Here is a 12756-nt window from a genome sequence, read left to right as displayed (position 1 = left end):
CTTGGCAATGATTTTTTAGATAGGACACCTGAAACACAAGCAACAAAAGCAAAAATAAGTAAGTGGGGCTACATCAAGCTAAAAAACTTCTGCATAGCAGAAAGAAATGATTATTAAAATGCAGAGGCAACCTAAAGAATTGGAGAAAGTATTTGCAAACCACATATCTGATAAATAGTATCCAAATTATATAAAGGATGCACATAACTCAATAGCAAAGAACAAATACTCTAATTTAAAAATGGGCAAAGGACCTGGATAGACATTTCCCCAAAGAATATATTCAAATGGACAATAGGTACATGAAAAGATACTCAACATCATCAAGGAAATACAAATCAAAACCACAATGAGAAGGGCACCTGGGTGGCTCAGTGGGTTGAGCCTCTGCCTTCAGCTCAGGTCATGATCTCAGGGTCCTGGGATCCTGCCCCACATCCGGCTTTCTGCTCAGCAGGGAGCCTGCTTCCCTCCCACCTCTGCCTGGTGCTCTACCTACTTATGATATCTCTCTCTGTCAAATAAATAAGTAAAATCTTTAAAAAAGAAGAAGAAAAAGAAAACCACAATGAGATACAACCTCACAAACGTTAAAATGGCTATTACCAAAAAGAACAAGAGATAACAAATGCCAGTGAGGATACAGGGAAAAGAGGGATTTTTTAAAAAGGGGGATACCTTGTACACTGTTGGTAGGAAAGTAAACTAGTGCAGTCACTATGAAAAACAGTATGGAGGGTCCTTAAAAAATTAAAAATAAAACTACCATACGATCCAGCAATTCCACTTTTGGGTATGTATCTGAAGGAAATAAAATCATTATCTCAAGTACCCTCATGTGTATTCAGCATTGTATGTAATAGTCAAGAGAGGGAAACAACTGAAGTGTTCATCAATGGACGAATGGATAAAGAAAATGTTACATGGACAATTATTCAAACATAAAAAAAGAAGGAAATTCTGCCATTTGTGACAACATGGATGAAACTTTGAGAACATTATGTTAAATGAAATAAGTCAGAGTGAGGAAAACAAATATTGTATGATCCCACTTTTATGTGTAATCTTAAAAAAACCAAAGTCATAGAAACGGAGAACAAATTGGTGCTTGTCATATGTGCGAGGGGTTAAAGAGTACAGAAAATGGATGAAGGTGGTCAAAAGGTATGAACTTCCAGATATGAGTAAGTTGTGGGGATGTAATGTACACCACGGGGACCACAGTTAACATCACTGTCTGGTATATTTGAAAGTTATTAAAAGAATAGATCTTAAATGTCCTCATCAGAAGAAAAAGCTATAACTGTGTGAGGTGATACATGTTAACTAACCTTATGATGGTAATAATTTTGAAATATATACAAATATCATAATGTATACCTAAAACTTATATAATGGTATATGTCAACAATATCTCCAGATAGCTGGGGGAAAAAAGGGTATTGTAAATAATGATTATTTACAAAAAATATGCACTTAAAATTGAAGGTAGAAAGTGTTCATTTTTAAAATGTTATGATAAAGCAAGCTGGAATCTATGTCATGGACAATTAAATGTATTTGTTTAAAAGCTCAACATAAACGTTAATTTATTTGCCCATCGTTTTCATAATTCAGTCTTAGAAATCAGTCTCAGTAATATGTTTGGAATTCTCTTTGTGACATATATATATATACATTTTTCTTTTCTTGCCTCAAGTGTAAAGCCCCCAGTTTTCCTAGCTTTGTAAATGATGGCATCAAGTTCACCCCAAATACAGTATGTGCTGTTCTTAACTCTCACTGTGGCTTCCTCTCCAAGTCACGTTTGCTACAGAGGGTTCAAGCCTGAGAAGCCTGCACAGAGCTAGGGTAAGCCTGGAGGTCTGTGATTGGCCTGCGACTTGCCTGGCACCCACGTCGCCAGCGGGCCACATGCCTCCTCAGGAGAGACTCTCGGCGTTGCCAAACGGCTGTCCTTCCACGGACTCAGTCTGTTGGGCCTGTTGAGCTAGTACCGTCAGCACCATAGTTTGCACAAAACCTTTATTCAGACGGTGCCTTGCAGTTTACCAAGTTCTTTTACACACATTAATTCATTTAATCTTCAAGATCTACGAAGTATGAATTATTATATTTCTTTCACTGGTGTAGAAACCACAATTTAAAGGAGATTAAATAAATTCCCCATTTGGCAACCAAATAGAAAGTGATAGAGCTCATGTCCAAACTCACTTCTTAGAGGGAGAATCTTAGGTCTCTTTCCACCAGCCAGGTCTTCTTTTCTTCTGGTTCCTAGGGGACAATATACATCGCTGTACATTTAAGGCAACAAATCACTGAACCGCCAAGTCTGAAACTGCGACACAGACCTACCTTAAAATTAAGCTAAGGGAGAGTTACAGTCTGTGTGTTGTAACGAGCAATGGGTATTATAAGAGACTGATGAATCACAAGACCTGCTCCCCTGCAACAAATAATACATGACATGTTAATTTAAAAGAAAAATTACAATGCACACATTTATTATCAGAAATCTGATAGCAAGTTCCTTTTGTTTTCTAAACCTGAGTATCCCACTCTCTTTTCTTCTAAGACTTCCACTCAGATAAAATTTGAATGACATTTACTAAGTATATTAATTATCTGTATAACAAATTACCCCTAAATTTAGAAGCTTAAAGTAATAATCCATATCTCATAGGAGATCGTCACGATCCTACCAGGTGTTACAAATCCAGGAGCCACGTAGCTGGGTGTTGTTTCTCTTGAGGTTGCAGGGAAGTCGTTGGCTGGGCTGCAGTCACCTGGGGCCGGAAGATCCACTTTCAGGATCACTTGTGTCCCGGGCTATTGTGTGGACATCTTTGTTTCTTCCGCAGGTACCTTTCCATGGGCTGCACAGGTGTTCTCATGATATGGCAGCTGCCTTCCCCCACAAAGCAAGTGATAAAAAAAAGAAAAAGAAAAAAGAGAGATAGAGTTCCAGGTGGTAATGATAGTCTTTTACAACCTAATCGTAGAATGATATTGAAAATGCATTTAATACATCTAACCTACCAAATGGCTTAGCTTCGCCTAGTCTACCTTAAATGCTGTATTTCTCTGTATTCTATTCGCCACACAGACTATAATCCTGGTACAGTGTGGGGGAGACCGTAAGAGGGCGTGAGTACCAGGAGTGAGGAGACACTGGGGGCCCCTTGGGAGGCTGGCTCTCACACTGTGGAGCATACAGACATAGCAGCATGTTAATCTCCCTTTTGGTCCTCAGAGGCCAATCACAGTATCTGTGCATAAAGCAGAATTTTGTCCTGTTATTTCTTATGTCATCTCCATGAGATTAAGCTCAAAACAGATCCTAATATAGAATTAACAAGACATGAAGATTCCACCACTACCCTCAAAGAACAGAGAAAATATGCCATATAGCATAAATCAAGAGAGGGTCAATAATGACGCAAACTCAAAAAAGCAAATGGACTTCCAGTAATAATGGCAAAGTGCAGTATACTTGGGGAAGAACAGAAGTTTGCGACAGCAATGATTTGTTCTCAAAGTGGCTATCGATGAAGCCACTTGTCCAAAGGGCTGGAAGAAAGAGAAAAAGGTCAAGATAGACTTGACTTCCTGCTTGAATTTCTTCAGTGGCTTCCTATTTGGCAATAGGCCAACTCCTCAGCATGGTTTACAAAACCCCTTAGCATGGTCTGCCCCTCGGGAATGGCACTGCCAAGCACCACACTGCCTCAGAGCCCCCCTTTCCCAGCCCATCAGCAGGGTTCCAGCCTCCCTGCCTACTTACCGCCCCGGGGCACGACTGGCTGTGTCCCAGCTACACAGGCACACTTTTTCATTCATTCTAGCTCTTTCAAGGAACACCCTGCACATCGTTCGTCTGCAATCCTACCTACTCACCTTTACACATTCCATTCAAAGATCACTTTGGAAAGCATTTTCTGACTCTCCTCTTTGTGACTCCTTACCCCAGCCCTAATATCCTCACTGTAAATGCTTTTACACCTAGCATGGCACTCACTCTATTTAACTGATTCTAATATAGATGGCCCTTGATTTACAATAGTTCAATTTATGATTTTTCAACATTACAATGGTACAAAATGATATGCATTCCCTAGAAACTATACTTGCAATTTTGAATTCTGGTTTTTCTTCCAGGTTAGCAGTAGGTGGCATGATCCCCTCCTGTGAAACTAGGCAGTCACGATGAGCTGAAGCTTCCATTCAGCCACGCCATCATGGGGGTAAACAATCAATACACTTAACAACCATTCTGTGTCCATACAGCCATCCTGTTTTTCACTTTTGGTACAGCATTCAATAAACTATATGAGGTATTCGACACTATTATTACATAGGCTTTGTGTTGGGAGGTTTTTGCTCAACTGTAGGCTAATGTAAGTGTTCTGAGCATTTAAGGTAGACTAGGCTAAGCTAAACCATTTGGTAGGTTAAATGTATTAAATGCATTTTCAACTTATGGCATTTTCAATTTACAATGGGTTTATTGGGATATAACCCCATCATAAAGAAGATCTCTATGCACATTCCAATCTTACAGTGGAATAACAGAGTTTATTCTGACATCTTTTTTTTTTCCCCTTAGTGATGGGTAAAATAATAATGCACCTAAAAAAAATTGTTTCTTGAATTTGATGAAATTTATTTGCACTTCTTTTTATATTTATTCCTTCCCTGAGACTAAAAAGACCCTGAGGTCTGAGATCATTTCTTATTTATTTCATATCCCAATTGCCTGTCATAGTAGGTTCCGTAAGTGTTAAAGTACATAAATGAAGGACACAGATTCTTAAATATCTAATAAGTAAAACAAGCTTCACTGTTCTCTACCTTGTCCCAGGAAAGATGATCCTGATTAGCTATGGGATTGCATTCAAAAGGGTCAGTTTAAGGGTGCCTGGTGGCTCAGTGGGTTAAAGCCTCTGCCTTCAGCTCAGGTCATGATCCCAGGGTCCTGGGATCGAGCCCCATATCGGCTGTCTGCTCCGCAGGGAGCCTGCTTTCTCTTCTGTCTCTCTGCCTGCCTCACTGCCTACTTGTGATCTCTGTCTGTCAAATAAATAAATAAAGTCTTTAAAAAAAAAGGGGGGTCAGTTTAGGGTAAAGGAATAAAGATTTCCTAATCTGTTGACCCTGTGACATCATTTAAAACATTACAACTCCCTTCTTTTCCTGACACTTCCTGGAATTGATATTGAAAACCCCAATCTCTTGGCAGGACACCATGGCTTTCAATAAAGGACTTATAATGGTGTGTATACACCATTATAAGTGTATATATATATATGTATAGATAGATATATATATAATTGTAAGTATATATATTATATATACCATTATATATTATATATATCATTATATATCTATACACACACATACATACTTACAAATACAGTTGGTGAAATGTCTGATCAATGGAGTCAGACATGTTTGAACTGAAGTTCAGGTTTTAGTATTTATTAGTATGTGATCTTGTTGTTCACCACCAGGAACCACGGTTTTATCCTTTGTAAAACGGGGGTAATATAACTAATTACTCAGGGTAGTTGTGGGGATTAATTACATTAACAAATATAAAACATCTGATCCAGAGGTTGGTACAGGGAGGTAGACATTTAATTTTCAGACCATCTTTAGGTCCCCAGCACCTGGCACCTAACAAAAAAAATAATGAATGAGAATAATCCACACAGTCAGGCGAGCAACATGGACCAGAAACCTTTGCAAAATCATATTAATTAGGCACTGAGGCAATTGCCCAAATTAGTGATATTAAAACACAATGAACACCAGTTCCTGTAGAGGGCTCATTCTGCTTGAGCTTCCATTCATTTATCTTCATGTACAACTGAGTCATCTTAAATTCGGATCCGGTTTTACCTCTTGTCTTCTTCACCGAAACATGTTTCACCATGATAACACAGAACTTGTGACGATTAGACTGTGCATTTCCCCACATACCATCATTTTAGGGACTAGTCTGCTGTTTTTGCTTGTGTGACATTGTAATTCAGCTATGTGCTGGATAATAATCTTTAGCTTCCACTGACTCTGTCTGAGCAAAACTACCTTATTTCCTCTAAAGCTTACCCATAGGCTTTGCAACTTTCTTTTGAACTTTCTCCAGTCCCTAAATTGTTTGACTGTATTTCCCTTTCTCTTCTATCATACACTTCTCATGTTGAGAAGTCTTTGGGTAAGCCCGGAGTCCCTGTGCCAACTGGCAAAGACTAGGATAGGCATGGAAAGTGATCAGGCCTTTTAAAAAGAATTTACAACTGTGGGAGCAGGGCAGGTAGAGAGAAGAGATGATAAAGGAGGGAGCAAGGAACTGAGGAAGGGTTAAGCGAAATTAGAGAACAGAAGAGTGGAAAAAGCAATAATTGTAATGATTAGTTGCCAAAGACAAGGAGATTAATATGAAGAGAGAAGAGTTTTGGCTGGTTTCCATTTCAAAAGGATGAAACGGGGGTTGGGGGGGGTGGCAGATAGAGACCCACTTTACACAAAGATATTAAACTAAGAGCCTGACATAAAATGCTGAATCTTCCCCAGATAAATCCTGCCACGTTAGCTGGGAAGTAAATTCTAGGTATCAGTGCAGAAAGAGATTAAAAACCCCTTTTATCCTACAGTAATCTAGAAACATGATTCCAGAACAATAAAATAAACAACAAATACTCTTTTCAATCTTTTGGCTCCTTTTGCCCATTTCATAAACTCAGCTGCTCTGTTGGGGCTAACCCTTGCCCAGCAGTCTATGTGGTTGGATGGCTGCCTAGTCTAAGTGTTCAGATCAAGTCAATCTTTTCAACTCTTCTTATAAGCACAACTTTCAAAGATACTCTCTCTAAAAGCCAAGTGCTTTGATTAACAGGTTTAAGTGCTATAATCACCAGGCATTTGAATGCAGATTAACTCATAGGCCCAGATAATGAATCTTGTTCTGTCATGTTGTTTTTAGCCAAAAGTTGAAAGAGAAAGCTTTGAAGAATGCAGAGAAACTTGACTATGAAATTTTGATGGCCTTGGGGCAGAGAAACTTAACAGAAAGAAATAATCGTCATTCATTCAAAGAGTATTCATGGCCTTGGAAAGACTAATGCCAAAATTCTGTGATTAATTACAGTTATTGAAGAAGCTTTAAAAAAAAAAAAGGCACCATGAGTTTTTAGGTTAATCAAAGACAGAGCAATTGAAATAAACTCTCCTAGTGTCAACAGTGAGTTCTTGGTCAAATGTTCATGAGCCTCATTGTTATTTTGAATCATAGGACTTCAACTTCATCTCCCAACAGATTTCACTTTCATCCTGAAAGAAAATGGCTGACTGAACGTTATTGATTTGATAGAAAAGTGTCGAGGATTTTGCTTCCTAAAAGTGATTAATGAAATCCGAATAGTGATATTCAGGTTTTCTTGCCTGAGAAACACCATTTCACTGTGTCCTCCTAAAAATGTAAGGACTAAATATTGTGACTAGTAATTTTTCTAGAGGAGAAAATTTCAAGAACGGGGATAAAATAATTGAAAGGAAGGACCACCTAACATACCAATAGACCATCTCTGCTTCGGTAACCCAGACAAAGTTGGTCTGTGATGGATTTGCCTGCCAGAGACCATACCACGAGCCCTGCCAGAGGCAAGGGGTACCAGGCTAATGTTTCTCAGAGCAGAAGGAGATATCTAGGTTTAAAAGGAACTGCAACTTCTCTTCTTTACATTTACAGGTCGCCTTTTGTTGTAGTCAGGACTAATATTTCATGAATAGAAAAATCAATCCCTTATTACTAGGCTTCAAGAGGGAACTTGCATTAAATAGTTGTTGTGGCCACGGCTTCCTCTGTGGGGCATGGGGAGAAAAAATACGCCTTACGCCTGAGATTCCTTCAAGTTCTGAGTTAGTTGAAAGTCAGCTCTTTAGAACGTCAACTACTAAGTTTGAACTTGCTACCATTCTTAAATCATCTGTTTCTAACAGATTACCTGTAACATACAAAGGAATTAAAACAGTGAACTTTACACACTTGCAACCAATAGAGGTTCCAGATTTCCTATTACTTAAGAAATGGAAATACCTCTGCTGCATTTCAATTACTTTTCTAGCAACGTAGCTAAAATGATTTGTATGTTATCCTAATTCTCACTTTTCCGAATAATCAAAATGAAGGAAATATATGTGTGTATAGAGAGATAATTTGTGAAGCTCTAAAAGGCTGACACAGTGGAAGAGACATGCAGTTTCCATTCTAGTAAAACAAACCATATGACTAATTAAACATGTGTGTTTCCTATTGCTCTCTTCACTAATTGCTGAAAATATATGCTATTTAACTAATCAGCAATAAGTTTGGGGTCACTCTCATCTGACATCTTCTATACTACATCTCTTTCTCACCTTTTAATGAGACTTACTCATAATGTTAAGCTTATATTTGTAGACTCGAGCTTATACTTTTTAGACTTATAAGGCCATTAAACAAATTTTTAAAAAAGTTTTCTATGAGAACATTCAATGTTGTAAAGTGGTCCCGTAAATATACTATTTTTTTCTTTGCTACATCAGAACAAGATAGAAAAATTCAAGGTTATATTCTATTCCTGGAAGAACTGTATGTAAAATTAGAAGGGATTCTCTCTCACTACATACTGAGTTGCCACACTGTCAAGCCAAGCCCTTCTCGCCCTTCTAATTACTTCTTCATTCTCTCCTCCTTCAAAAGTTCTCCTCCCAAAATTGCCCATCTTTTCAGAAACTGTAACTCTCCTCCTAAGAAAAGAAACATGAATATGGGCAAAAGGCTGACCTACATCTGCTTAATCTAGCCCTCTTAGAATAGAAATTTCTGACAAAAGCAGGAAATTATTTCTACATTCTGTATAGTCACAAATACAATTTGGCACAGAGTGAACATTCAATGAATAAATTAGCAAGTTCAGTCGTTATCAACCAAATGTTGAATCTGAACCTTGGCATATTGATTTAGAACAAATACAAAAATGAAAGAAGGATACTTGGGCCAAATTTCATTCAACCCCATTTTTTTAGTACAGCAATATAATGATTTGACAAAAGAAAAACGTTGCTTTCAAAAATAGATGGAAATTTTACATGAAGACTTAGCATGAGCTTAAGGTATACAAATATAAACCCTAGGTTTGCTTTTGTTGAGATTATAAAGGCCAAATAGCGTGTGTATCTGCTCCCCTCTTCCTGTTTTAAAAGTAATAATAACTTTATTATAAGGTCTGGTTTGGCTGTAGGCAGAATTGAACACTTGGAGCAAAGGAAAGTGATGTGTTGGCTCCCATCACTTTCCTGTAACTCATGAATATTAACTTCTTCCAAAAGATCATCACCCTTGGGAATTTCAGTCCTTCTTTTCCAAATCTATTGTTAACATGTATTGTTTTGCCTCTCATTAAAGGAAGGCAACTGAGACTATTCAAATAAACTCAGGGTTTAAAAAAAAAAAAAAGATGGCAAAAAACCCACTTTACACAAGTAAAGAAAAAAAAATTTACAAGTTTTTTCAATGCCACTGCATGTGTGCAAGCTTCAACTAAAACAAAACTACTCTTAAATCCAGTATTAATGACATTATTTTGACAGAGTCCAGTAATTGCTTCTAGTGTGTTTCATCCTCTTCTTAAAAGACCTCCTCATTTAAGCAACTCATATTTGTCTCTGCTAACATCACAGTGTGTACACGCTAGAAACCAATTCCTTTGGCCCGGTATAAAAACCAGTGGTTTCTCCACACCTGAAGCTGGACATTATCTAAGACATCAGGTCATCATCAAAGAGGACCTGAAGGCCCCTGTGCAACTTGTATATTAATGTTGCTCTCCTGGCAAGCAGACAACTTCATCAAAGAAGTCAGCCAAGGAGGGTCTTTAAATGGAAGTTCTGCATATGAGAGCAAATGCATTAAAAAGTTGCTGACGGGCATGAAATGCTTTGATGTGAAGATGGAAAACTCCAAAGCAGGAAGGATTTGGGGCATTTTGAGTCTGATTGACTCTGTGGTTTCTCTGAGCAGTTATTCCACAGGCTAAAATAAATGCAGAAATGGTATTTTGAGACCACAGCTGAAAGGGAAGCACAGTGAATTTCAATAAAAATCCAGTTGAATCTTTAAGTTCACATCTTAAAACAGCGAGGGATATGAGAAAAGTAATATTGTTTCCTGAAATTTCACTGTTTTTGTTTAAGAAGTTAAAAAAAAAAAAAGGAGAAAACCCCATTTATTCATTTTTATTTTTAGGAAAAATGTTGAGTCCCTATTGCCTAGAACCATATGGTAGATGCTCTAAAGTCCCCCCACCCCTCCCCCTGCTGCAAAGAAGATCTTATTTCTTTTATAATTAAAATGCTGGAAAGAGGCATTTTAATAAGTAATCTGATAGAGGTAAAGTTCAAAGAGGGGTAAGCACATATATTATTATCTTCTCAAATTGTTCCTTCCAGTGGTCAGATAGCAAATCAGTTTCATAGAAAGCTTGTTTCAGTGGGCAATGATTTTATGCCATTATGGTAGTTATTTACAGATCCTCCTTGATTTATGATGGGGTTACATTCTGACAGACCCATCATAATCTGAAAATATCTTAGGTCGAAAATGCATTTAATACACATAACATATTGAACGTCATAGCTTGACATAAGCATACTTTAAATGTGCTTAGAACATTTAGCCTACAATTAGACAAAACCTCACATAAAGCCTACAATAAAGTGTTGAATGCCTCATATAATTTATTGGATACTATACTGAAAGTGAAAAACAGAATGGTTGTAAGTGTAGGTTTGTTCACCCTTGTGATCATATGGCTGACCGGGAGCTGGGGCTGCCCAGCATCATGGCATAGGACAATATATCCCACCACCAGCCCGGGAAATCCAAAATCAATCGTATGATTTCGGCTGAATGCGTATCACTTCCACAACATCATAAAGTTGAAAAATTATAAGTGGAGGACCAACTGTACTTTTACCATCAGATGCATCAAAAAGAACAAAAATTAAGAAAACTCAAGCAGAACTCTAAACTTAAATAGTATTTTCTACAAAGAGTAATGGTAGGATATACTGAGGTTATATGAAATTAGATATGTAATGAGACCTCAAAAATGTAACATGATTAATTATGCAAATATTCATTTTTTAAATAGAGTCTTAAGGCTTGGAACTAAATGGAAAAATAAATAGAAGAGCATAGTTAAGAACGTGGCCTTCTGAATCTGAGTACCTCAGTTTTGAACTCTGGCTCCAAAGAAGTTACAGATGGAGGACTTTGGACAAGATACTTGAGTGTTCTGTGCCTTAGTTTTCCAAGCTGTAAAATGGAGATTTTAATAGAACTTTCTTCATAAGCTTAGTATGAGGATTAAATTACTGAATATATGTACAGTTCTTGGAATAGAACCTGGCACCTAGTAAGTTCTCAGTAAATGCTGGGTTTCATTAGTGGTGGTGTGGGATACTAACACAAACAAACAGCCCAGCAAACTCCTAATCAGGCATCTGGTTCTGTGTCTGCAACTAGTTAAATTCCCCAGACCTCATTGAAGCCATCTATAAAACGAAAGGGTTGGGCTAGGTCATCTCTAAAGTTCCAAATTTAAAAACATATTACTTTAAAACACAATTGTTTGGAAGTATGCTATATGTTCTGCCAAGTTTTTAAGGTGGAAGGTGATACTATTTTAACACACCATGTTCTAAAGCACTTACTTACACAAAGATGTAGTTCTTGGATTCTACTTCCTCATCTTGTATTTTCTCTTTGACCAAAGACTATGGAAATTCATTTGTTGCTTCTTCTGGGAAAAAGGCTCTTGCCAAGCTCTTGCCAAGGTCACAATGATTTTCACATTGCTAAAACCAATGGTCACTTCTTGACCTCGTACTCACAGATGATTTTCCCCCTTTCTCCATTCACCAGCCAAATTGCCTTTTTAATAGATAAACAGGTTCTTTCATTTCCCTGCATAAAATCCTGAAATGGTTTTCCACATTTATAACACATTAAAAATCTCCTTGAGTTCTGTCATCCATCATGATCTAGACACATCCAACCTTATTTTCTACTTTACTCTCCTTGCTCATCGACTTCTCTCCAACCACACTACCTCAGTTCTGAACTTTGAACACCCTGCATTTATCTCAGACTAGATGGTGTTATCAGAGGCACCAGCTTGGAATTCTTTATCCACAGATCATGGCTGGCTCCTTAGAGAGACCTCCCTGATTAATCAGTACCCTAGATCCCTTAGTCTACATTTTCCTATCTCATATTTTTTAATGAAACTGAAATTTTCAGTTATTATCTGAAATTATATTTATTTTTACTATGTAAAAAGAAAGCAAACTCCATGAAAACAGGCACATTATCCAGCTGAATGCCAAGATCAGAAAAAGTTCTCAATAAATATTCATTGAATGAAAGATAATGCATTTTCTCTTACATCATGACCAAAGTGTTCCCTGCCTTCCTTCATCACCCTTCATATCAGTTCCACTTATTTGATATCTGTCACAAATTATTCTGTATTTACCCCAAAGATACATATGTAGTGAAAAGAAGGGCCATATGTACCCCAATGTTCATAGCAGCAATGGCCACAGTCACCAAATCAAGATACCCTTCAATGGACGAATGGATAAAGAAGATATGGTCCATACATACAACAGAGTATTATGCCATCAGAAAGGATGAATACCCAACTTCTG

The 12756-nt window shown here is 37.6% G+C and overlaps 1 long non-coding RNA gene across 1 annotated transcript; it reads right to left on the bottom strand.

Annotated features, from left to right (window-relative positions):
* On the bottom strand, positions 1–12324 carry LOC116872577. The gene is made up of 4 exons (XR_004383677.1): positions 11762–12324; positions 2703–2904; positions 2215–2274; positions 1–28 (listed from the first exon to the last, which is right to left on the bottom strand). It is a non-coding gene; the product is annotated as an uncharacterized LOC116872577 (long non-coding RNA).
* Positions 12325–12756: the final 432 nt, after the last annotated feature.

Source organism: Lontra canadensis, unplaced genomic scaffold (genome assembly GCF_010015895.1).
Source record: "Lontra canadensis isolate GAN:19392208 unplaced genomic scaffold, GSC_riverotter_1.0 scaffold2, whole genome shotgun sequence".
Lineage (NCBI taxonomy): Eukaryota > Metazoa > Chordata > Mammalia > Carnivora > Mustelidae > Lontra > Lontra canadensis.
The sequence above is the reverse complement of the archived record's forward strand: the minus strand, read 5'-3'. Positions and strand labels throughout refer to the sequence as shown.